Source organism: Chaetodon auriga, chromosome 10 (genome assembly GCF_051107435.1).
Source record: "Chaetodon auriga isolate fChaAug3 chromosome 10, fChaAug3.hap1, whole genome shotgun sequence".
Taxonomy (NCBI): domain Eukaryota; kingdom Metazoa; phylum Chordata; class Actinopteri; order Chaetodontiformes; family Chaetodontidae; genus Chaetodon; species Chaetodon auriga.
Window position 1 is genome coordinate 25,496,942 of NC_135083.1, and position 27,605 is coordinate 25,524,546.

Consider the following 27,605-nt stretch of genomic DNA (forward strand, 5'->3'; position numbering starts at 1 on the left):
GACATTTGGTTCAGCCAGGAAACCTCCAGTACATTTTGGATGATGTGTTCTACAGTTTGGGATTCTCCATATTGACATCTGAAGTTGTTACTTTCCATTTCTTTATGGACACCTTGCAGCATCCTTTACCAACGTGCAGGTGGTTCAGTGTTTTCTGTGTTTTCCTGACACCCCATGGGTGATCATGGCCAGTAGAGAGGCATTTGTCTGGGGTGATGCCTCTTTCCATCGATTGGGTTGTGTGGCTGCCAAGGCTGTTCCACTGCTTCTGCCATTCAGTAATCCTGGTATCAGTTGAAGTGGTCTCCAGTACTTCTGTAGTGTCCAGGAAAACTGCTCCTGGAGCTGAGCCATTTCTGGGCAGCAGAATGCTCGTGGAGTGAGTGCTGGCTGTCAATGCCCTGCTTTGTGCACTCGTGCAGATTTTTGTTTTTCCGGGAATTGGGCACAGGTGGTTTTTCAGATAGTATGCTGACATATCTGAGAGGCCTCGTTCCAAAGTTGACTGAATTTCTGGGAAGTTATGCTGCTGCGTTGCCTTGGCTAGGTCATCATAGACAAATCTCCTGCATTCTTCCGTTAGGGGCTGGCTGTTGATGTAGACATTGTAGACGAGAGGGGCCAAGACACTACCTTGTGGCAGCCCATTGGTCTGGTGGAACCATTTGCTGTTCCTGTTGTTGAGTGTGACGTAAAACATCTGGTTGCTCAAAAGACATCTTATGACATTATATAGTTTGGTATCAGCGGTCATGTTGAAGAGTTTTTTGATCAGCAGTCTGTGTTGTGTGAAGTCATAAGGTGCTGACAGATCAACAAAGGCAGCGCCCATTATCAGCTTCTTGTGATAGCCGTAGTCTATCTGAGGGGACAGTCATACATAGTAGGGAGATGAGCCGGTAGCTTTTGGAGAGTTTGGAATCTTTCCCAGATTTTAGAAGAGCAATGATAATAGCAATCCTCCAGATAGTTGGAATGTGCTGTGTCTGGAGGCATGTGTTGTACATGTTCATAAGCCATTGTTTGGTGACTGGGTTTAGGTGGGTAAGGTGGGTGCAAAGTCCTGCTTTAAAATTGCTGCTTCAAAAGATGAAGGGCTTGGTTAGTATGAACATTTTCCACTGATTACCTGGGTTGATTGTGGAATGGTGTTTTCCTTTAGCACTGCGCCTTTCTGCTCAGTTGGCCACCAGTTGGCTCCTGACCAGACTTGGTGTTATGTTGGATATAGTAGGTGGTGTGATCTTATCACCATTTAGTTTCTGAATGGTGGACCATCTCATGAGTGCATCACCAAGCTCGCTAGTGGTGTCAGAAAAATGGGTCATTTCCAAATTCTGTTTTGTAGCAATCCAGCAGCTGCAGTGATTCTTCTGTGAAGCTAGCAATGTACTCTTGGTGACATCCACAAGGGATGTTAGTGGGAGCAGTCTTCTTTACAGCCTGTACAAACATTGTGCAGTGTGGGTTCAACAGATAATAATGATTTTCCATCCCTTCATTAGTCCATTGGCCTTCTTGAGGTTGAAGCGGCGTTGAAAAAGGACTTCTGACTTTGTTATGGCAGGCTTGATCATAAGTGAAATTGGTTGATTTTGTGACTTGCGGAGCGGGTTAGTTAAGTTAGACCACTTTCTAACTTAAGTGTGCTGGTCTCCAGCCAAAGAAACACAGGTCAGGGTTGTAGCCTCTTCTCCAGGGGCAGGTGTGGAAGGACTTGGGGAGTTTTGTGTTCTGAATCAACTCCAGCTGCACACATGTATTTCCCATCCAGCTTTTCACTAGTTCACCATTGCTATAAAGGGGCTGGCAGGTGGTTTATAAGAGGTAATGACAATCTTTGGCAGGCAGATATTAATAGTCTCTTTGTTGGTGTCTAAGCTGTCAGCGTGGATGTCCCTGATGTCCAACAGGGGCTTCACAAACACGGCTGATCCATGGCATATATCAGCTACCAGTTTTATACCTGGTAGTGGTGACTGGTTGCTTGTTTGACCCAGGTGGATCTCCTGCGTACAGACAATGCCACTTCTGTTACAGTGGCTAGCCCAGTCTTTGTCCTTGTATATCCCTCCACATTTATTGAGGTCACTGCTAACGCCAGCATTGTGGCTCACGTGGGGAAAAACTTTACTGTCGTTTATGGTAAGTGGTTGCAGAATTGGCTACTTCAGTCAGTCACTGTGGTACAGTTCCTGTCATCAGCATTGCCTGGCATGTGCCATGCGGAGCAGACTGCTTGCGTTCCCCTTGAGCATCTGAAACTTCATTTATATCTCCCATCAAGAAAGACTGCTTGTTATTGAACTGAATGAATTAGGCTTCTGAAGTTCATGTACTGGGAAAGAGAAAGTATATTTGCACAAATGGTTACTTCTGTGATACATTTTAAACATGATTGGTTGAAAGAGATGAAGTCAGCCTTTTTATTCCGGGGCGAGGTAGGCCTACAAATTCAAGATCTAAATGCAATGTGCTAAATTACATTATTTCAGAGATCAAAGAAACCCTTTAAATTCTGCTTTGATAAAAAAAAAAGGTTTTTAAAAACAAATGAAATGCAAGGAAAGCAAATGGGTTTAAAGTTGTTTTTTTAAAGGTGTGCACAGATTTGGTTTATCTGAGGCTTTGCAGGAGGCTGTTCCAAAGTCAAAGGGCACCAAGAACAAAAACTTCAGCATCGATTTCTGTAATGGGCTAGTGGAGGACCCAACTGCAGTGCCGGCCAACTTATGGGGAATACGAGGAAACGGACAACCAGGGTAACACTGTGCCATGCTGAGCAGGGAGACGACTCAGACGGAGTTACTGTGATGAGAGCACATCGAACGCGGAAATCACTGACAGATTTCAGCGTGGTCGAAATCCCTCTCGGAGGAGGATTACACTCTTTAATACCACCAAGGTGGTGAGATCTGCACACCCGCAGACACAGGAACTTGACAGACGGAGTAGTCAGGAACAGGCGAGGTTGAATATTGAGATCAAGTTGGCAGGGAATGCTGGAGAGTCTGGCATGGCGCATAGACAATCTGGCAACAGGAAAGAATGCCAGCTCTGCTTAAATACCCTCCTGATGAGTATAATAGGCTAGGTGTGCAGATGAGCAGGTATGGGGCGTGGCTGAAGAGCTGCAGCAACAGGTAAGTGCAGGGCATACGGTTTTGTTAAAAGTCTCATAGCAGATTTCTGAACGAGCTGGAGACACACAAGTGCACAAGTGATGTTTGAGGAACTCAAAATTTGGGTAGGGATAAAAAAAAAAATGATAAATCAAAAAATAATCCCAAGATTTTTACACTGGTTTTATTATCTTAGGAAAAACAGACAATTAAAGTCATGTAGCGTTATCATGTACAGTATCTGGGCTTGTGTCTGTCTTGTGATAGTGATGGATTTTTAGGGCTGTGTCTATCTGCATAGTATTATTAAAAGAGATATACAGCTGTGTATGTAAGCAGAACAATAATGACCAGACACGTCACAAAATGTGATCCCCTTTTGAGCCTATACTGACTCTGTGAATGATAGTGTCAAAAGTAGCAGTGTCACGTAGTTTTACATCACCAACGTGCACTAGGTAGCACAGTAGCGCCATTGTTTACAGTCTGCCTGTTCACAAACCTGAATACACCATCTGACATTGACATTACTCCATGCTGTAGATTGTGGTATGACTTTAAAAAGTATGGCTGCATTTATGTCATGGTGTCTTGGAGTATTTGTGTTAAGTTCATCTTTAAAGTTACCCCGTAGAGTTGTTGACCACTAGCAACACTATGACACAATGTTGTTTATTCTCTCCCTGTCTGGTGGATGGCTGATGTTCCCTCTCTCCACTCTCCTCTGTTATTCCCCTTCTCCTCTCTTTTTGTCTGTTTCAGTCAGCATGGAGAAGGCAAGGATTATCCCTCCAGTGGATTTCCACTTGACAGAGAGTGGGCTGCTTTTGAACTTTCACTGACTGAAGCCTCATCTCACTCCCAAGCTGTTCATGAAGCATGAGTGGCTAAGACATATGGGGTGAGCTGCAAAGAGGGTGATGTCAGAGATAGAGAAAAGAAAAAGAAGTGCAGAGAGAGAAAGCTGAGGGAGCGAGGACGGAGATAAACAAGACGAGGGCCTCTGCTTTGGAGGCATTACATCTGTGAGGTTTGATGTGAATGAAAGGGGAGATGCTGTAGACGTTTACTTGATTTCTTTCTTGCTTTCCAGAAAATCAAACAACATATCCAGAAATGACTCAGCACTTCATTCACAGTAGGCTTCAGCGACATGTGACATCATAAGTAGATCAGAACTACGAACTGCAACTTATGCTCAGATTTGCAATGAAAGCAGGAGGCCAGATAGAACATCATTACTTTCAAAGAAATTTCAAATTTCAGAAATCTGAGGAGATACCCTCACTCTGTTATATTAAGGCAAAATGTATCCACTTCACTGTCCTATTACCTCATTTTCTTCATGGCGTATTCGCACAATCAATTGTGAAAAAATGAAAATTGTATATTTCATAAAACCAGGCGTGGAGCCGATGATTCATGGGGTTAAGGACCTGCAGTGTGCCCTTATGCAGCCTACAGGTTGTATGGAGATGCAAGAAAGATCCAAGGGGAAACTTTTGAAGACAGAAGGACGGAACAGAGGGAAATGCAGATTGCAAAGAGATGTGCTATTTCAGCACCATGGTCAGAGTCATGAATTTATTATTAAACAGCAACCTGCTGATATCAGAGCAGTACAACTGCCGATTTCAGAACTATGGTTGGCGCCATGGAGTTTCCCAATAATTTTCTCAAACCTCAGTTAGACAAATGTTAAAAATGTAAGGCAGACTAGTAGGGCAGGCAAGCAGAGATAGATGAAAAACAAATACACAGTTTGACATTCAGTGGTGTTAGATGTCCATACAGCCACACAGCCATATAGTGTTCACAATGAATGATAACGAACCCACAAATAAGAAACTATAAGTGAGCAAGCAATGTGTGGTCTGCCATTACTACATTTAAGCAGACATGGTAGTCGACATGACAGTTTCTTCTTCCTCACAAGCGGCAACAAATAACGCTATTTTTTGAAAAAGGACAGATAACCAGCATCTATGACAAGCTTATGTAACCACAAATAATGAATATTAAATTACCAATGATGTTTTCATCCAGAGCCTTAAACTTCAGTCCTATTTCATCAGTCCTAAGTTCCTATTTGCATTTAAATGCACCAACACTTGGTACTAAGTCAATTAAACAAGCTTCTTTTGTAAAAACAATGAAGGAAACACTTTGTCGTCTTTTGTATTTTCAGTATTTAACAAGCCCTGCGCAGGTTCACAGGCAATAATCAGTAGCTTCACTGGCTGCTCAGTAAAATGTTCAGTTCACAGCAACACACTTTAGTGATAAATATACAACATACCCAGTTTTAAAAAGCAAGTGAGTGAGTGAACGCTTACTGTGATTACATGCCCGTCAGGATCAGCCTGGCAGTCTGGACCAGAGTTTTTGGCCATTACTACTAGTTCACTGATATGAAACTAAGTCATACAAGGGTCTTATGTGACATCTGTATAGGCTCAGTGAAGCATTGCCACTATGTTGTGGACTGTACTGGGATGCTACAGCAAGCCAGTGGGACTGCATATCACAGTCTAATCTATGAAGGGTTTGAAAGTATCAAAATTTTATGTCAATCCTCTAATACAATAAAGCTTGACACACACCCACATTAAAAAAAAGTTTCAATGTTTCTACACATATTTAAAGTCAGTGGCTGTTCTGTGAGGTTCCATTGAATTTAAAAAGCTTAAAAAAAGCAACAGAAATCCATTCTAGGTTTTGCTTAATTCATTAGCCTCTACTTGTATCACCATTAAAAGGCACAAGTGGCTCCTTCTCTTTCTTTTCTGTGAGATCATAAAGGCTAAACCTCCTGCTGTTGAGAATCTTAATGATTATCTTTTCTTTTCTTTTCTTGCGTGTATTGACTGCGTGCGTGTGTATGTGTGGGTGGGTGTCATTGTGAGAGTTATTTGTGTGGGTGCATCTGTGAAGCACTAATGAGGAGTGCTCTGAGTGTGTATGATGTAGTTTATTGCTTCCAGCCAAGCAAATAAAGATTGTTATCTTATCTTATGTGAGAAGATTTTTTTCTTTTAAGTTCTTGGATGTCGTCCCTCCTTCCTCTGGTGACAATCTGTATGACCACTTACAACCTGATATGTGTTTGAATTGTAGAGGTATGCTATTTAGATTCTAATCAAATGATTACTACATGACTAAAAAAGCAACAGCAGCCACAGAAACACTTTCACACACTTTGTGCATCAGTTATCATAAAATACCTCCCAATGCATGCACACACACACACACACACACACACACACACCTACTGCTACTACAGTATAATCATTAACATTCTCAACAGCGGGCGGTCGAGCCTTTTTGAACTTGAAGCGCAGGAGAGAGAGAGAGAAGGAGCCTCTTGTGTCTTTAATGGACTTCTATATGAAATATTGAACAAGCTGGGATCGTGAGTGCAGTAATTGTCTGAAGCGTGCTGACAGTAAAGAGGAGGAGGAAAAGGAGGCTGAGGAAGAGGGCTGGGAGTGTTGAGGTTAAAATATCATTAACCTACCAGCCAGTGGGTACAGTGGCATTTAAAAAACATTAATGACACTGATCAAATAGCCTGCAAGCCCCCAGCATGTTGCTGCTCTTCACTTTTGCTAGGACTCTTCTGCAGTAAGTCTGCCACTGCTCTCCCTTCTGACATTTTTAGATACAAACCACAAATTAAATGTCACTCAATATTTAAGTCACTGTGTGTTATTTTTGGTTGTTTTTGTTCTTCTACGGTAACATCTCTCAAATCACGTTTTTTCATTTTTCGTTAAAAACTTGGGGAGCCGCAGTGTCCCTTTACCACTGGAGGCAGCCTAAGTTTGAATACTTCATGTATCATTTTTTTAAATTACATGTAACAGCTTTGAAAAATGAAAATGAACATATAAATCTTAGTGAAGATTAGATTTTAAAAATACTAATTAATTCAATGGTATTAAAATTTGTTTGTATAAAAATGAAACAATTTTGTTCATTTAGCCCAGGTGAGAACCCTAACCCTAACCCTGGGGGTAGGGGAGAGGTTATTGTCTTCTAGGGCATATAATGTGGCTGGGCCATGCCAAACAGTTTAATGGACAATGGCCCAATTTAACCATCCATCCATTATGTAGTCTCAACAACAATCAATAAATCAATTGCATTCAGAAAATGTGACTGTTAAGTAAAAGTGACTTGACATAGTTAATCAATAATCAGAAAAAACAAACAAACAAAAAAAAAAAAAATCAGAAATAATGAAAATGCAATCAGTCCTCCACAGTGGGACCCCAGCAGCAACAAAAGGAAGCCCTGATTCAACTGAAGAATCTACGAATCCTCTTCAACCTATTGTTAGTACAACCAAAAGACACTGATGCTGAATCTGCATAAAAGTCTTTGGCTTGAACTCCACCAGAAGACCAGGCAGCTGGATCTTTGTCATGGAAGTACGTGACAGGAACTCCATCATTACATCCACAAGAAAATGACTTTGTGGCTGGAGCATTGTCATTGGACTAAGAGGGTCAAGCTCTGACATGAACCCAGCAAGTGACTCAACTCTCAATTGTCAAGTATGACAATAAATTAGTGAATTGGATCAATAAAGCCATCAGCCATCCAACCTTATGTATTATCTACTACCAATGAGAAAAGAGACATGGTCACTTCCTTGACTCTGTTGTATGCTTGTCTGGTCAGGTGGGACATTGTGATGAAAAAATGGCCAGCACAGAGAAGGCAGTTCTCCAGCTGACTGAGAACCTCAACCATGCACTTCATCTGCAGACAAAACAACATAGAATTACATCAGTCGACAATCTGAATAAAATTTACACTTGATTGTGGACATTTGTCTGACATAGCTGGCCTACCATCTGATAGTAGAGCAGAGGAAGGCCAGGATGGAACCGATTCCCCACACATCGATAGCTTCAATGAAGGGCAGGCCAAGGGCAACTTCTGGAGGCTTGAGGAGGGGAGACAAGAGCCAGAGAGGAGAAATGTTTTGGCAAGCTTTGAGAACCAAGAGAGTAATGTGAATGTTTAGAAGAATGACACAAGCACTGCTAGATTAACAGATGAGAGTTACTAAGATGAAGACAGATGGAGCAACCTGTATCCGGCTCACTGGAACACCATCCCAGGTTGGACTTCGGAGGCTGGAATGGCTACACAGATGTCTATTAATTTCACCCTGGTGGGCTTGTCCTGGTCCTCCTAGACAGATCTCGTTCATTGACAGTGGTTTCCAGTCAGTTCAAAGAAATTCCTGTCCAGCATCTGAAATGCTACACAGGTCTTTCCCATATGTTCAAAACACTCAAAGAGCTTCACCACATTAGTGCGGTCTGGATTCAGGACACTGATGAGCTCTAACATGGACACCTGGGGAGAAAAGAGGAGACATGACAACAATTCAATTACATACTCAAGGGAATCTACAATATGTCATAAGAATCAAAAGGAGTCCAAAAGCCTGCCTATTTCTCTGTGTCGTGGATAAAAATCCATCTCCTTTTTGAGGGTCTTAACAGCCACTGTCTCTTTTGTTGTCAGATTTTGGCACCTGGCCACTTTACCAAAGCAGACTTCACTGATGAACTCCAGAACAGAATAGCAAGAAGAGCTGCTGAATTGAATGATTCTGAAATGATGTTGAAAGATTCTGTCAGTGTGACTGTGAGGAGAGACGGTGAACATGCAAGAAAATATGTGAAGTCCCTGTATTCAGTCTGTGAGGGTCACTCAGTCGACACAACATGAACAAACACATACCTGAACCATGAATCATGTCCTTGTAATTCAGTGTTTGCTTGTCATTTTAAGACAACATTAGGAAGGAGAATGTATGGAATACTGATGATTTTTAAACTTTGAATAGAATTTATTTATTTAAGAAAGGAGATTGGAGAGGAGATTGAAGATGGAATAGATAACTGTTAAAACCAACACTGGCCTGTTACTATACAGTATTAAGAACTATCCCTTCAGAGTTGCTCTGTCCTGTATTACATCAGTTGTTAGCTTGCTGGTTGGGAACAAATTGGTATCTCCACTATGTTTTCGAATCAGATATATTCAGCATCATGTACAGTTTTGTCTTCTTACCTGATGCACCAAAGTCATCTGAGCTCAGCCACAATGACTTTTTTGAAAGTATTTCCAAGGTTGAGAATGAACATTCAAGCATGAATCTTAAAAACTTTAGAGGGTACAGATGTCTTCTACATGTGATTTTGACAGAGTCTGACCTAGCTGTTTCCCCTGCTTCCAGTCTGTATGCTAAGTTAAGCTAAGATAACCATTTCCTACTCTAGCTTCACATATACATGAAACAGACATCCATTTTCATATCTCCCTCTCAGAAAGGAAGCAAATGTGCTTATTTCAGAAATGTTGTTGTTGTCTGGTTATTGGTGCTTTGTTCCCATGAGGTCATTATTATAAAGGTTAATCCTAGGGGATGATGACAAGAAAACCCATATTGCCAGTAGGTCACCAGGATAACAAACCCCCCAAAAAGTTCTAGATCAAATAATGCATTTTCCTGGTGCCCAGTAGCAAAGTATTTGTTCCTAAAATATTTTTATGTTGTTTGAATGTGCTCTTGCCCCACTTCCTGTACACAAACTAGCCCAGTGGTTTCAGAACTTCACAAGGAGTTGTGATATCCCAGTGCTGTGAGGCCTTAACCTCCTCAACTAATTGAGATGTCTGCAAATCCTGATAGAGTCACATGTTCCCCCAAAACTCTTGAGGGAAATCCTATAAGTGTATTACAGCAACCAAGCAGCCTTTTAAGTTTCAGACTAACAGAGCCAGTGGCACTCCAGGCATTTTTTTGATTTTCATAGCAGGCAGCCGCAGGCTCTCACCGCAGTTGGCTCTGTAAAATTCTCTGGTATTCCTGAATTAAGCCCCTCAGGGAGGGAGAGAATGAAGAAAGAGAGAGAGAAGGAGAGAGAGAGTATCAAGACTCAGCTAACAAGACATACCACTGTGTACAGGCACATGGCTTCAGCAAAGTTGTTCTTTAAATAATATTGTATGTGCTACTGGCCAGTCATGTTGTCCACTTCTAAGGCTGGTCTATTCAACAGTTCTACATACTGTACACTGTCACTGATGCAAAAACATCAGTTTCAAATGTATTCCTCTGAAATTTGAAAACTTCCCTTGTTGCCCCTAGCAGTAGTAGAAAAGAACATGGTGTGGCAAACAGCAATGCATGCTAATACAACTTCCTCCTCCTTCAGATATGACCTGCGGACAATGACATGAATGATACAAAGGCAACAGAGATTAAGGACTTAAAACAAAAACCAGTGTCATGTTAAAAGCCTGAAAATGCAACTCATAAAAATTTTTCTGCTTGTCAGTGTATTTTTTCAGATGCACCTGATCATGGAATTGGTGTCTTTGAATGGTATAACTAAATGAACTGGTATAAAATCCTTCTCAATTGTCTGACTGCTATTGATATGGCCTTAACAGTGACATGTCAGTGAGAGAGATTTAATATGTAGAAATTATTCTGATTTGTTTGGTGGTAACTTGATTAGATACATCAATTCAAGAAATACAACATATATACATTTGACAAGGACCCTCTGCAAGACAGGGCCTTCAAAAGCAGGATTAGGACCAAGGACTGAGAACCAAGAAGTTACAGGAATATGTGTTTAGCAACGCGTAATCTCAGAGGATCTCCGATTTATCACAACATGGCTCCAGGCTAGACAAACAATGAGAGAGCACACACATTTTATCCAAAAATAAGATTATTCATAACTAAAAAATAAAAACTAAATGCAAGCTAAGCTGCCTGAGGGTTATCCCTAAATCACACAAGAGAAAAAGGATTTCATCTTGCAAATACTTATATTTGACATGAGGGATAACAGAAAAATTAAAACAGGTACATAGTGCAAAAACTTTTCATAAACTTCATTAGTTGAACTTGACTGCAAAATAAAGTTCTTTCAAAAAAGGGGAACAAGATTAGGACAGAGTGATGTTCAGAACAGTGAGTCAGTGTGGGTGTTACTAAAGGGCTTGCTTCCATATGCACCACTATCTCCCCTCAGCGTCCAGGTAGCTGGAGGTGGCAGCTCCTCCGCCCCCGAGTGCCGGGCTGTCTGATCCGCTTCCAGACTCCCACTCGCCCTCCAGAAGCGACAAGTCAGCCTCCGCCACCAAGCTCGATTTAGCTGCAGCTAACATGGTGGGGGAGAGCTGACGGTCCTCAGGAACTTTCAAAGGCTCTTTCCATCAAAGTCTGGATGACAACCTGAAAGCCATTATGGCAGTGAGAGCAAGCATGTGTAGTGGGAGAGGAGTGATGTAGGTATGGGTGGTAGAGAGGGAGATGGAAATGTGGAGGAAAAGAGACTGGAGAAAAGTGGGAGAGAGAATGACATTGTGAGAACTAAAGTTAGACTGATACCTCTCAAATATTGATTATTATTGTTTTAAAAGGCCTAATTTCATGCTGAATTTTCCCCTCAGATTTGCAAATTGTACTGTTTTTGCCAGAAATGGTGTTCTAATTGTATTATTATTTTATTGTATATAGGGCAACTTAACTCAGGAAAGTGTATTTTATGGTAAGCTACTCTACAAGCTTACCTAGCACTCAGCTTGGTACAGCAGGTAAGTGTAAGGCAGCATGGGAAGAATCCAAATGCAGCTAAGCAGGCAGATGGTATCGGTGGTCAGGAAAGGAACGGCAACAGTTGTGTCAATGGGTGGGGCAGTCAGGTGAAGGGTAAAGGACGGAAAGTCCAAGGGCATCTGGTGGATGATTGGAAAATGGCTATGGGGAACCTAGACAGTAAGGAATGTTGCTGGAGAGGAGGGACAGAGAGACAGACAAAAGTGTGCGCCGCTGTCCCATTTGAACAATTATTTTGTCATGCCCCTCTTTACGATGGAAAGCTTTTACCCTGCCTTTGAGTGTGCTGTATTAACACTTTTACCTTCAGACTTGGTTGGACAACACATTATACCAGCTAGTTTGTTTCAAAAATTCTGATACCTTAAGTGAAAGTTGACCTTAGAAAAACCTCTGCGAAATTAACTAGTTATCATAAAATGATGTTTGTATAGTAAGTCTAACATTCACATTCATTTTTCATTTATCCTAATAGGTGGTTTATAATGTTGTTGAAGTGTGGAGTTGTTATTGGCAAAGCAATACATTGGTCCAACCCTATCTACATACTTGTACATATACAGCCTGTCTAAATTCTTTTGAAATCCCCCCTCCAAGCTGACAAGAGAGGCACAGACAATACAATTTTAGCCTGAGTACATCCTGCTCTGTGAGATGTGTTCAGAACAGAATGGGGCCAAAAAAAGGATTAAAGTCAAGCAGCTATACAGCAGCCATGTCTGAACAGCTAAAAGAAGATGGCATTACAGACATACTGGCATGAGTGGTGTTTCGTAAAGGGATATTATCACTGCCTTTTAGTCACCAACAAACATGACTAGAGCTTAGGACCTCACAGGTTGGCAGACTATCAAACCAGGGTCCATTCTCTTCTGACATATACATTTGTTCACCACCTCTCATGGATTTAGAAGCAATGAATCAGTTTGAGTGTGGGCTAGAAGGAATGCACCGACCCAGTGATTTTTTAAATCCATAATGAGCGTACTGAAGGGATTTTGTCAGGCATCCAGTTCAAATGGTTGTCATTTTGGTGTGTAAATCCAAAGCTGGCAGGGAATGGTATCACCTTCGAGGGCATCTGGATGGCAGTTTCTTTGATGTCCTTGCCATCTTCAGGCAGCAGGCTGGCAGACCATACTGGAGAGACATCAGGCATTCTGATGTCATCTAATGTCTGCAGGACCCTGGTGCTTTCACCTTGGAAAATCCATACCAATCAATTTAATGTACATATACAAGTATCTCTTATGGGTTAAACTTGGGTCTTACTTTGTAGTTTTGTCCACCAGAGCTATCCCTTTGTCCTTGGGTAATATTATTCTCACTAATGTAACCACAGTGATCTGGAAATTGGTGACTTGGTACAACAAGACACAATGGGCCAGCACACAGGGTTGTAACCTAGTGAACAGCTGAATTATCTAATCGTTTTGTTTGGAATTAAACCCAAAAATGTTGTTAACAACCTCTAGACTTCTGGAAAAAGCAGGAGAGTTTGGAATCCTATATGAAAGTACAGACAACGAGATGACTCTGGTTGCTCCAATTCCCTCTGACCAATCAAGGGTCAGCAGTGTTTCTAGTTCCACTTTAAGGCCCAGATCAGTGTGCTATGTACCTCAACTAAGGGGCAATGAAAAACACAGGAGGGAATGTTCTTCTATTGGTACCATCCACAGCTTTTAGCAATGTCAGCATGAAATAACCTCAGTAATGTGTAATGACCTGGCTGCCTGGTGGAAATGCAGCTTTAAGGTTGTCTGTTTGTGAGTGGAACAGTGACAGCAAAGCAGCCAGGCAGGTCTCTGTCTCTCCATCCACCTTGAAGCGCTGTTCTGATCACCTATCTCCAATGTTCACAGGCATCTTTAACACCTCACTGGAGACATATGTACCAGTCAGCTTCAATAGCTCCACTACCCCTCAAGGCTGCATCCTTTCACCTACGCTCTTCTCAGCTGCACCTCCAGTCATCAGTCTGCCAAGCTCCTGAAGCTCAACTTTGAGCTAAAGACAGTGGAGATGGCTGTGTATTGCACAAAAAGTCCAGCAGAGGATGAACTTCCTACAGCAGCAAAGACGCTGAACCATCCAAAGACTATGATAGTGCACTTCTACACTGCCATCTTTGAATCATCCTCACCTTTGTGGTCACCATCTGGTACACTGCTGCCAAGGGCGAGAAAAGAATGCTTGTTTGTTCCATTGAGAAGATGACTGGCCATAATCTTCAATCTTTACACGGCTTGTACTCAACCAGGACCAACCAGGTGTGCAGTTAAGATTTTGCCTGACCCATTCCACCCAGGACACAAACTTTTCAAGATGCTCCCCTCCAGCAGGAGGCAGTCCATTGGGATCACAGCCTCACGCCACAGTTTTTCCATCTGCAATAGACCTAATCAATAAGGCTGCCAACCCCACTGATACTGACTTTTATACCTCCCAGCATGTTACATAAGCGTTAAGTATATTAATTTGAATCGATACATTACATTAATGCATATCTCTTATACTCTACCTTGCACATCGCAAATATTGTGAACTTTTGCACATGCCCTGGACAACATTTTTGCACAAAATTCCAGTTCTTCCATTTAAATCATGGTCATATTGTTCATATTTTTTTTTTCATAATATTGTTTTCATATATGGTCATATATATATTTTATTTATAGCTATTGTCAATTTTTAATTTTCTTCTTATGTTTCTTGACTTTTTGACTCACACTTCGGTTACGTTTAGGCACCAAAACTACTTGGTTAACTTTAGGAAAAGATTGTGGTTTGGCTTGAAATAAGTATGTTAGTAACGTATGTTTAAAGTAAAGTGAATTCTGTATTTCTGACATTTACTTTGCGATCGGCTCAATGAAAGATAAAATAGTTGCTACCATTATAACTTTCCACGGTGCTAAAATCCTGTCTCATATAGTATAAAACTCTGTAGTGTTATGACATGTCGAAGCCTTTAAATTCGCAGTCTGGACTTCCTGGATTGTATCTCATGTCTCACCAGCCCCTTGTGCTGTTTTAATGCAGGGCTCTTTTCGTCTGAATGCTGCACAAATGCTATCCTATGGGACTGAGTTGAGAACATCGCAACAGTATTTACTAATGACAAGCAATCAGCACTTACATCAACCGTTCAACATTAAAATCTCTGCTCATACAACCTAAAGACACTGCTACAGTGTCTTTCAGGGCTCCCACTTCAGAAAAATACTGGAGTTTTATATTATTTTGACATAACAGCAGTAGAGATCACTCCATCACTGAAACTGAAAAGACTTGGGTCACGTTGTGCTGCCAGGATACAGTGTTAACAATAAGCCCCTGTCCTGCTGATAGCTAGGCAATCATTACTGTTTTGCAGCATGGAGGATCAAATTAAAAGGAAAGGCAATTTCACTGGCACTGAAGTAAGAAAATGAAGAGCTGCAGGCAGCACAGAAACAAGCTGACTACGGAGCATTCCAACGTGATAACAAAAGAGAAGAAGAAGTCTCCTTGTTGTTCTTACTGTAGCAACCTTCATTTAGAAAATTAGGTGAGGAAAAAGTAGACAGACCTGAGCAAGGCAAAGAAAGACATTTCTTTGACAAAAACACATCAAGATGGCAGGGGTCCACCCAGAAAACTTCAGTAGACAGTGACATAATAGTTGATTGTTGGGTTGATCAGTGTGGAATATGACAGTATCAGTTGTTGGATGTGGTTCACATTGACCTTAGAAGTGACAAGAGCAATAATGTTATTGTGAATTGTGAAGGTGTGTTTTTCACATAAACTATCTATTTCTTTTTTTCATTTAATAATCGCTAAATAAACTAAAATCTGCTAAGTTTACTTAGTACTTACAAGCAAAACTTATTTTACTTACTGATCAAATAATGGTATAGGTCAGATTGAATGAATTCGCTGTTTTATTTCAGCCTGTCAGAGTTGACTGACTCCATTCCAGTGCTGTCATTCATGGCACCACCACCAACGAAACGGAGGAGCAGGATGATCTTCAGCAGATGTTGCTTAAGAGAGAAATCCTCAGAGTGGAGGCTGAAACCAAAAAATTTAGACACAGCAGGAAAAGCTGGAGCTGGAAAAACAGAAGTTAGCCTTCCTTCGGCCTTCCTCTGATATTTTTGAAGAGGAGTGGTCCAGTGTGGTTTTGAATTAGGTAAAATAACAACAACAATAATACTAATAATAAACAATCTAATGTAAACAATTATACATTATATGTCCTTTGTATTTACAACCAAAATTTAGTCAGGAATTATTATAAACTATAGGAGTGCACACTCTGCTAATAAGGTGCAGACTCTGTCAGTGAGCATCTACATCTCCCCATAAAGGCAGTGAAACTTAGAAAATCTTTAAAATAATTAGGGTACTGCAAAGCCAAAAATAACCCACTAAAATAGGCGCTTATCCTTGTCAGCTCAGCTTCATGCAGTTATTTGTCAATGTCAGCACCATAAATGCTGATTTTTTTATTTCCCTTTCCCAACGTCAGCCCATGACACTATCCATGGTGCTGACACACAGATCACAGCGCAGAGCAGAGCTGAACAGGATATGTGCCAATTTGAGGACTTAACACCATTCACTCTTTTATCTCCTTATCCCTAACCTTTTTCATTTGATTGAATGAAATCTATTTTTCGATGTTAATGAGGCAGGTTTTGTCTTCATTCATTATTTCAGCATACATTTGCATACAATTTTAGGCATTGCATTAATAATTTATAAGTTAGACAGGATAAAGGCAATTATTGAAGTTTATGTAGAGATAATGGAAGAAATAGGCTAATTAACTTATACTTTCTGTGGGATTTTTTTTTTTGTGAAGATAGGCACATTATAGTGGTGGGTAGTGGTCATTAAGAAATTATGCATAATAGGAGCAGAGGGGTTGCTCACTTGGGCCGTCAGTGGAGGGTGGCTTGGCCCCCCATTAACACCGCCCCTGTCTTAAAACCCACTCAACATTGTCTTTACGTCAGTGTAAAGTTGTTACTATAAAGCAATCTAGATTTTGACTTTACACCTGCTCCTGACGAGGTGAAGAAGGCTGAAGGCTTGATGGTGTAAACAGCATAACTTTTGGATTTAGAATATGGAGTTAACTAACTTAGCATAAGACCAAGCGTAAGCCCTGTTAGTGCAACTGGGCCCTGGATAAGAAACTGAATGAGCACTGGAAAGAGACAGCATCAGCTGTCTCAGAACACCAGACCAAAACCACTGACAGCATCCACTTGAAGAGGTCAAATGTCATCAACCAGGAGTACTTGGTTGACTGGAGAAAGATCAAGGAGCACATTCACATCTGACACAAGACATCATGTTCAAAGTCAGAGGTTACCACCTCGTCATGTAAGACTACCTGATATCATGTGACCAAATTTTCAGTTTTAGCTCATGTAATGACACCTGAGCCAGCTCCATGACAACTGAGCAAAAGCCAGTTGATGATGACTGTAAGATCCATTTTAAAGGTGTGAAAAAAAAAACAGTAAGTGGAGTTGAGATGTTCCCATAGAGTCAAGAATAAAAGGTTGTTTGAATCTCTTATAAAACCTCATTTTACAGTATAAAATAAAATGTGTCCACATTTTCTTTCCCTCCTTCATATATTGTTTATCTTAGAGCAAATTATAGGGCTATTTTGGAGGACTTCTACTGCTTACAGCTATTGTGAATGTGAATTTCTATTCAGAAACTCAGCATTTCACAGAAACATGTAAATCACTGCTTATCATGTGCAAAAGTTACCAGGCCGTTGTGTGCTTCTTCAGTTGTGTCCATTTCACTCTGCCAATGGGCTTCTCTTTTGTCCGTCACCTGTTGTCTTCTTCTACTGTCAACAGTTGTGCTTCAGCACAAAATGGAGAATCCTGGACCATCTCCAAGATATCACCTCCCTTCACCATTTTTGATACACCACCTGTCCTATACAAACTGATTTCAATGTCTAATCAAGACCATTCACACTCTCCCCCATGCCTCATGCTAAACAACCACAGTGTCAAACCCCCTTTTCTATACCAACTGTAAATTTTCATAGAATTCCACACACTCATTAACAGCCCTTGAGTGCAAGCTGGAAACTCAGCAGATCGGGTCAAAGCGTTTCAAGCAGAGAAGACAGCTCTTTCTTGCTCTCTCTTGCTTTTCAGTCTGGGTGCCCTCAAGGTTAGCAGATTAGCATACAACATCAGATGTGGGTATTCAGAGGCATCCAGGTGGCTGCTCAGGTCCCAGCTCATGCATAGGCTACACTGTGCAAGTGCTATTAGCATGCATGCCAGTTACCTGCCTGACAAAATGGGTCATGTTGTGTCATGTCATGTCATATCATTCTGCTGTGTGATGTTATCACATCATGATACATTGTGTAGCTGTCAATGAGAATCACAGTCTGTATAGCACTACTTTGTATCATGAAGCTGAAAGGAAATCTGAAAACCCTAATCTTTTGATCAGTTTTGGTTTTCCACACAATCTACTCACTGAATAAATTCTTCAGACTTCAATCTGCAATGAATTCATTTTTTGAAGGCTTTTATAGAAGTTCTTAGATCAAGGCTGCTTTGTGCAATGTCACTACCAGGGACCCTTTTCACAGGGTTTGGTAACATTACAATACAATAGTTTTGCAAACTGACCTGACCATTTAAATTGTATGACTTGTGTCATCAAATGTTATTCTGTAAAGTGACCTTCAGTGTTGGGAAGAAAAACATCAAATAAAAAAGATGATGACCTTTTGCAGTTATGAGAAGAACTGATGAATAAAAAATATCACACTTTGTCAGTCTCTAGTTTGATTAATAAATAAACACTCTCCGTAGGCACCATTGCCTTAAAAATAAATGTATTTCATATATTATTGGACGGGAAGCAAGACTCTACACAGCAGTGGTTACATAGTTTTTTGCTTGACAAATAATCAGTCCAGCAGTCTAGTTATACCCAGGAAAACTAGGTCACAAAGAGGGGCATTCATGGTTCTTCTTAGCTATGTAGTCTAAACAACAGAATCCAGTCCCCATCAACCATATCAAGAAAAGAAGACAAGGTCTCGTAGTCTTTCTGACAGACAGTTAGGAACCATACTCACAAGCTTGGCAGAGTAGGCAAAAGGCCAGGTTCAGTTTACCATGAAAATGTGGACATACCTAAAAAGAAATGTTTCTACTCATACAATATTACAGCAGTACAGTATAGTATGGAAGTATACACAAGTACAGCATAAAAGACTACTATTTCTATTACATTAGAGTTGCTAATCTCAGTAATGCTTTATAAATTTCAGGGGGCCAGCGTGATAGCTTTTGATCAGCTGCATTAAGGAAAGACACAAGCCAAGTTTCCATCCATTTGAACAAGATCTGACATACTTGGAGACGCTTGGAAATAAAAATACCAACTAGAACCATGTTGGGTTCTCTGGTTGTCCCCATAGGTGAACTTTTTTGTAAGGTGGAACCTTTATAAAAGCCTCCACTTGGACTCCTTTCAGAGGGTTCTACTTAGAACCCAGCATAAAGGCTTATACCTAAAACCATATGGAAGGTTCCATCCAGAGCGCCATATGAGAAGTTTTACAGAGAATCCTTCTATGGTGTAATGGTTCTACCCAGAATACCATACTATTCACAATTTTTTTTAGGATGACGTTTCTTTTTATCGCACTCTTTTGTATATACTTGTTGTTTTTAATTTGCATGCACTTGTTACACTACTCTATCCACTTTATTGATGCTGCTGTAATTTGGAATTTCCCCTCCCAGGACTAATAAAGGAATATTGAATTTGAATTGAATTTGAAGAACCTTTCGTCCTTCTGAAGGTGCTAACAGGAACGTACTTAGGGGCTTCTACCAAGAACCCATTAATAGCCCAAGGGTTTCATCTAAATCCAACTCAGGAGGTTCTACTGTACATGACATTACTTGACATCTGTACTTGTATTTGATATGAATTGGTATATGAGATGTGAGAATCCCCTCTTACATGCTGCAGTGCTCAAAGGCAGTGTAAGAGACCATTTAACCATGTTGATATTGGAGTAACTATCTAGATGGCTTGTAGTTACCATTTGGTACAAGTCATACAAAAAGAACACTGACAAGCGTTTTCCTGCTTGTTTTAAGCACATCCAGTCTCTCACAGTGAAGTCGGTCAAGTTCAAGGCAATTTTTGTGATGTCCCCCGATCGATCAAAGAGTAGACTGCAACTGTACTCCTAACTCCCCTCTGACAGTTTGTGCAGTGCTCTGCGTTATCCGTGTTCCCCCTCCATGTGTTATTTGCACTGACATTCACTCGTAGTCGCTTCAATAAAACAAAATCTTCAGCACTGGAAAACATAGAGCATGCGTATTTCACCTTATGAAATACAGGAGAAAATCATTACACAGAGCTTGCTGCTGTCAGTAGACGACAAGACTTTGCAGCTAGATTAGCTTGTTTTGTTTGTTACTGACATCACATTCCTGTGGTCTTTACTCTGTGGATGTGAACAACATATCTTGCACCACCTCTCGGTGCTCATTGTTGGCTTTACCGTTTATTTTGAGATTTTTTAAGAATATTTTTATTATTATTTTAGATTTTATTTTATTACTGTTCATTTCATAAGATGCATTTAGAATCATTATATAGTATGAGTTGAATGTATTCTTCTAATTATGTCATAGATCATACCTAACACTCAAAAAGTCACACTCGGTTCTTTTCCTCCTTGTGAACTTGTGGAAACTCGTGATAGATGGTCATTACAGTTCAGGCAGAAAGGAACCAGGAAGTTAACTTGGAGAGAGTAAGGGATTTATGCTGACACTTTATACCCCCCACTCTAATTCTGTCCCCTTAGAATTTTGACTTGCATGATGCCCCTGCAGCGCAGATACCTTCATTCCACAGCAGTCCCTCATGTTTTGTGAGCATGAGCGAAAGGTGTGTTTGTTAGAACAGACCAGCAGAGAGACAATAGATAGCAGGCAAGACTCAAGACCTACTTGTGGTTTGGAAAACAGTGACTTTGTCCCATCTCTGATGTTCACCGCCATCATTCGTGAATAAAAGCCTCTGTTGATTCCAGTTTTTAACTGTGTTTTCCTTCCAGTTTAATAGCTTTGTCCCACAGCTGATATTACATTTTTTTCAAACCAAACAAAAATACAATTTTATCGGTCCAGAATTCTCTCTTTCTTGGTTATTTTCTAGGACATTTCCTTTTGAAAACCCTATTACATCAAAATGATTGAATTTTGATGAAAATTGAAAATGAACTAATTCCAATTAACTGTATATGTAACCTGGAGAGCCTTTTAGTCAGTTGACAGCAGGTCAGCTGAAGAAGCCAAAAAGTAAAATTTGTCTATAGGTAAGTTTCCAATAATAAATTAGTAATGAATATTATTTGTGATTAAATGGAGCATTTTTTAAGGATTTTTTTTTCTTTATAATTTTCACAAAATCACATTGTTTTTTCAAGAAATGTTTACTAATAAATGAATGAATCTCAACAGGTTTAGGCACACATGATATGAGTGACTTTCACCTCAAATACTGATGCCTGTCTTCAGACCATGCAGTAGATTAGCAACCTGTCCACTGAAATGGGCAACACAGTATTGCTGAATCTGAATGATTGTCTTCTTGCCAGCAGCATGTTGATGCAGTGTATATTCCTCTGTGTGCATGGATGTGAATTTACTACACTATGCTTTTTTGGCTTTGTGCACAGAGAGGCAGCAGGTGGATAGTTCTGCACCATCTAATTCTTTGGAACCTGCACAGACCTGACAGGGGTGCAAATTGCCCAGATTAGGCTTCCGGCAGCCGTGGCTTCTGTTGGTAATGACTGCTGTCAGTGAGGAGTCTCCTCCCATCCCCTCCCCTGCCCTGGTTATTGATCTTTCCTTTTATTTCTTCTGTCCCCATTGTTTTACAGTCTTGTCTCCCTCCTCTGAGCCAATCATTGCTTGTTATGAGTCCTAATGTCTGCTGAACCTTGTTATGCTGCTCTCAATCTTCTGCCTCATAATATAGGTCTACTGTTATCGAGTGTGTGTAGGCTGTAGGGTTAGACTGATCTCGTTGTCCGACTGCTGGTGATCTTTCATTATATCCTGAACTACTTTAATTGGCCCAATGCAATTCTAACATCCCAACATCCCATTCCAGGTTCACTTTCAATTGGACTTTGACAAGTGGGACAATGATCAGTTATACAGCTTTTATTTAGACCCCATTATGGCTTACTTTTTTCTTTTTTTCTTTTTTTGATGTAGGGGTATCATATTTACTATTACAATAATTTACCTGTACACAGATATATGTGTGAAGAATAGAAATGGCAGTGGAAACATTTTCATAAGGAAATAAGGCAGATTTCTATCAACTATTTCTTATAACTTCTTTAATAAACTTAGCCTGCTCCTGGTATAACCTGAAAACATAGATTTTGTGCCACAAACAAATACAGGTACCGATAGTAACTTTGCACTGCACCCCTGGCACCCAGCCTTGGCTTTGAAATGTGCATTTTGGTCCTTCAAAGGGGAAAAACACGTCCTATTGCTAACCAAAATGACATCCTTCCAGCATGCAGTGTTGTGTCTAAAAGTTATTCTCACTGGCTATAGACATTTACATAAATGTGACCAGCAATAGCTAAGGAGTAAAAAAAAAATAATAATAATAAAAAGTCACAGGAGGATATATTCATTTTTTGAAAGATGCTATCCACCACCATCCGCCTCAGACACCCACCCATACCAAGCTTAAACTGTGTCCAGACAGCTCTGTGTGCTCTGTGTGTTACTTTAATTGGTTCAAATTAAAAAAAAAAAAAAAAAAAAAAAAAAAAAAAAAGAATCCAGGTTATCTGTTGCCACAACACTTTACACCACATCATCTGAGACAGCACTGCACTGGCAAAATATCTGTGTGGCATATTTCTCCTTTTAACCTTGTAATTATTGTGATAAAGGATAAAATAACTGTCTTGGTATTGTCTTTCTACACTTGTAAAACCCTGTCTTGTAGTATTATAAACTATTGTACATTGTCTTAGTAGTAAGGATTCAAACTCATTGTTCTGTTCTTCAAAGTGGACCATGGAACTTATCTCCCCATCTCAGTAGTGCCTGAAACAGCATGCCAAATGATCCCACTAGTGTTTTTTGTTGTTGTTGTTGTTGTTGTTGTTGTTGTTGTTTTTTTTTGGGGGGGGGGGTGTAATGCATGACTGTTTTTAGTCTCAGCACATGTAACACTTACAGAGGTAATAACTGGGTTTCCATCCAAATGTATTATAAATGCAAGAGAAACTGTGAATGACTCCTTGCTTCTATCCATCACCATTATGTGATTATTAGTAGCAGGTGCCTTTTCTCTAGGTAGAAAACAATTATAGTTACCGAAGCACCAAGATGATGTAATTAAAAGAGCACCAGTTCCTCAAACAATTGTAGAAAAGAAAAAAGCAGAAAACACGATGGAAATATCTCATCTCTGTTTGTTTCAGGCATTAATGTGAGGAAGGTTACATCAGATCTGTGTGGAGCGATGAGGAGACAATCTGCAGAACCAGCTGCCTCTTCTTCTGTCAGAAGCGGAAACAGCTCATCAGTCATGTGAGTTAACTGTTTATGGCATGGTCGAAGCCACTCTCAGAGGAGGTAATGGACTCCTTGACCTCGGAGGCGAAAGCGCAGTAGTCTCTTGACTGTGTAGGCTGGACCTCTTTCAATGATGCGCGGTGGTGGTGGAGCAGGTGTTACAGGGGCCAAGGGACTGTTCTTACAGGGTCTCAGGCGAGAGACATGGAACGTGGGGTGGATGCACATGGACTGGGGTAGGTTGAGTCTTACTGCAGTGGGGTTGATGACCCGTTGGATGGAAAAGGGAATTGTGGCGCCAGCTTGCAAGACTCAACCTGGAGGGTAGGTCCTTGGTGGACAGCCAGACCTTATGAATGACTGGGCTGAGGGGCAGCAGGCCTCCCGTTCTTCACTGGGGAACAACAGAGGCCGATAGCCATAGACACACTGGAAAGGGGACATCCCGGTGGCCGAGCTGACCAGGGAGTTGTGCGCATACTCCACCCACAGAAGTTTTTGGGACCATGATGAAGGGTTGCGGGATGCCACACAGCGAAGAGCCACCTCCATCTCTTGGTTGATGCGCTCAGATTGGCCGTTGGTTTGGGGGTGGAATCCAGAGGAGAGGCTGGCTGTCATTCCCAACAGGTGAACTGGGGGCCCCGGACTGACACCACATCCCTGGGGAGCCCATGTCGGTGGAAGACATGGTGCAACATCAGCTCAGCTTGGCCAATGGGAGCTTGGCCAAAGGGACGAAGTGCGCCATCTTGCTGAACCTGTCCACCACCATCAGCACTGCCGTGTTGCCACTGGAGGAGGGCAATCCTGTGACAAAGTCTAAAGAGATGTGGGACCAGGGTTGATGGGGAACGTGGAGAGGACGGAGGTGGCCAGCAGGTGCCTGATGCGAAAGTTTGCTCTGATTGCACACAGTGCATGCCTGGACATACTGATGAGTGTCCTCCTCCAGTGTAGGCCACCAAAATTTCAGACGGACCACCTCACATGTCCTGTGAGCTCCTGGATGGCAAGACAGATTTGAGGCGTGGCCCCACTGGAGTACCTCCGGCCTCAGCGCAGGGGGAACAAACAGCAGCCCTGGAGGGCAAGTACTTGGACCTGGCTGGTCATCGCTGGCGGCCCAGACTCTTTCCTCTATTCCCAAGAGGACTGGGACCACCAGACAGGAAGCGGACAGGATCGAGGTGGGCTCCAGGGGAACTCTCTCCTCCTCCTGAAATTGTCATGAGAGAGCGTCTGTTTAAGTTACATGAACCCAGACGATAAGAGAACGTAAAATTAAATCATGTGAAGAAAAGAGCCCACCCGGACTGCCGGGAGTTCAACCTCTGCACTGAGCAAATGTACTCCAGATTTTTGTGGTCTGTCCACACAAGGAATGGCTCCTTGGTCCCCTAATGGTGCCACTCCTCCAAGGCCAACTTTACGGCCATCAACTCCCGGTTCCTGATGTCGTAGTTCCTCTCAGCTGGGGAGAGCCTGCGGGAGAAGTAGGGGTGTAATTTCTTGTTCTTGGAGGAGCGCTGGGACAGCCCCCACCCCACCCCTCCAAGGTGTCCACCTCCACCACGAACTGGTGGTCAGAATCTGGCAGTTGCAGGATGGATACGGAGGTGAACCGGTCTTTCAGGGTCTGGAATGCCTGGGCCACCTCTGGAGTCCACTGGAACCCCACCTTCACTGAAGTCAGGGCTGTCAGGGAAGCCTCCATGGAGCTGTAGTTCTTGATGAACCGGCGGTAGAAGTTGGCGCAGGGGTATAATTTCTGGTCCTTGGAGGAGCACTGGGACAGGACAGCCCCCACCCCTATATTTGACAGCCCCCACCCCTACATCCTGTGGCGCGTCGCGGCGGTCTGGCATCTCTCCCGGCGACAAGCCTGAACTCTGTTGTCGATTTGGGCTGCCAGTTCAATGACGCCATCAAGAGTTGCTGGCAGGTCGTAGGAGACAAGCTCATCCTTTATATACTCCGCTAACCCATGGAGGAAAGCATCCCGTAAGGCTGCCAGATTCCAGTCACTCAGGCGACCTTGAAGTCAATGGAGTAGTCGGCGACGGAACGCAAAACTCAGGAGCGTGTGTGCTGCGTCGGCTAAGCGGGACCCCCAGCCGAACACTTTACGGAGCTCGTCAGCGAAGGTTTGGAAAGACTCACAGGCAGGTGTGTTCTGCTCCCCCTCCCAGTCAGCTGATTCATGACGAATGCCACCCGGCTCCGTTCGGCGGCGAACGTCTGAGGCTGCAGTGAGAAGAAGATCGAGCAACTGGTGATGAAGGCGTTGCATGTCTCAGGATCCCCATCATAATGCTCGGGAGGGTTAATTCTGGGCTCAGGACCAACAGTTACAGCGGCAGCGGCATGTGACAACGACCCCGTCATCAGCGTCACCGCTGAATCTGGGCAGCAAGGACCCCAATGGCCTGCTCATAGGACGCAGAGGTGGCTGCCACCATGGCTTCCTGCTGCTGGATTGTGCTCTCTAACCACTCCAATCGGCTTTCAGGAGGGACCGGTTGTGCTGGGTCCATGTCTGTCCAGATTGACCCAAGTGCAATACCAGCCGATTTACAGGGAATACAGGGAAATGGACAACCAGGGCAATGCTGTGCCGTACTGAGCAGAGAGTCGGCTCAGGTGGAGTTAGTGTGAGGAGGGCGGATCGAGCGCGGAAATCACTGACAGATTTCAGCGTGGTCGAAACCACTCTCGGAGGAGGAATATGCTCTTTGAAACCACCGAGGTGGTAAGGTCTGCACACCCACAGACACAGGGCTTGGACGGAAGGAGTAGTCAGGAACAGGCGAGATTGGACACCGGAGATCAGTCTGGTAAAGAATGCTGGAGAGTCTGGCATGACGCAAAGACAATTTGGCAACCGGGAAGAATGACAGCGTGGCTTAAATACCCTCCAGATGAGCCTAATAGGCTAGGTGTGCAGATGGGCAGGTATGGGGCGTGGCTGAAGAGCTGCAGCACAGGTAAGTGTTATGCTGGACTCTGACAGTACACTGATCGAGCAGTGAGCAGCCACTGTACAGTCTCGAAGGACTAGAGAGAATTAACCTAACATACGTGTATTGGTGATGGCAGGAAACTCACACAAACACTGGGAGAACATGAAAAATCCACAGAGAAAGGACCCCACTGGGAATCGAACCCAGGACCATCTTGCTGTCAGCCGACTAAGTTACCATGCAGCTGTCTGCTGCATGGGATTCTATTCTACCAATGATTTGTAAGGAACACTTTCAAATTGGACCGTGTCAGATGCACTGGAACAAATCAAATCACGAATCAAAAACAAGGTTAAACAGGGTTTTCCTTCTTCTAAAAAAACAAGCACTGTTAAAAAAAGAAAGAAATAAATCTCTGTCCATATGAAAACACAATAAAAGCACTGTCAAGAGCATGTCAAACCAACAGGGGGTGATATAGTCCTTACCCTAAAAGCAATGTTAGCCAATCAGAAGCCCAACAAAAAAAAAAAGCTATTACCAGCAGGCTATCTGCAAGATCCAAACGCTAAGTTACGATCAGGTCTCGTCCAAAATCAGCAATGATGCCAGCAGGGTCTGTATGGTGGAAGTGTTGAATCTAGCAGTGACCTTAAAAGTGCCAGGCTAACAATTCAGGGGAATTTATTCAGGATCTGGTAGAGGTTATGTGTATGTAAGTTTAGGGTTGCAGCATGGTATGAAAATTGACAGATATTATATGAACATATATGTACTACAGTTCTTCTAATGTATTAGTTATCTAAAACATATATTGAATTGTACCACATTAGTGTTATTAAAAAATACAATGAATAATATTTTGTGAAATTATAGAAAAGAGTTTGTTCAACCAAAAAAAAAAAAGAAACAAATGATGTAATTGTAATAAGTAATAATAAGTCTTTTCATGTATTACTTGAAGGATATGTACATGTCACTTTACACATTATGCTTCAGTTGTCATTTTGAGAGAGGCTCCTGGCAAGAGAGACCATTGCTGTGGTGTGACAAACAGCATGACTTTGACTTTATTAAGTACAGGTAAGCCTAATGACACTTGGTCACAAGGGTGGACGGGGCTGATGAACTGATGTGTATGTGTAGCTGACAGAAGCACTTCCACACGATGGTGGCATCATGTACCAATCCTTGGGCCCTTGCCAACAATGTATGT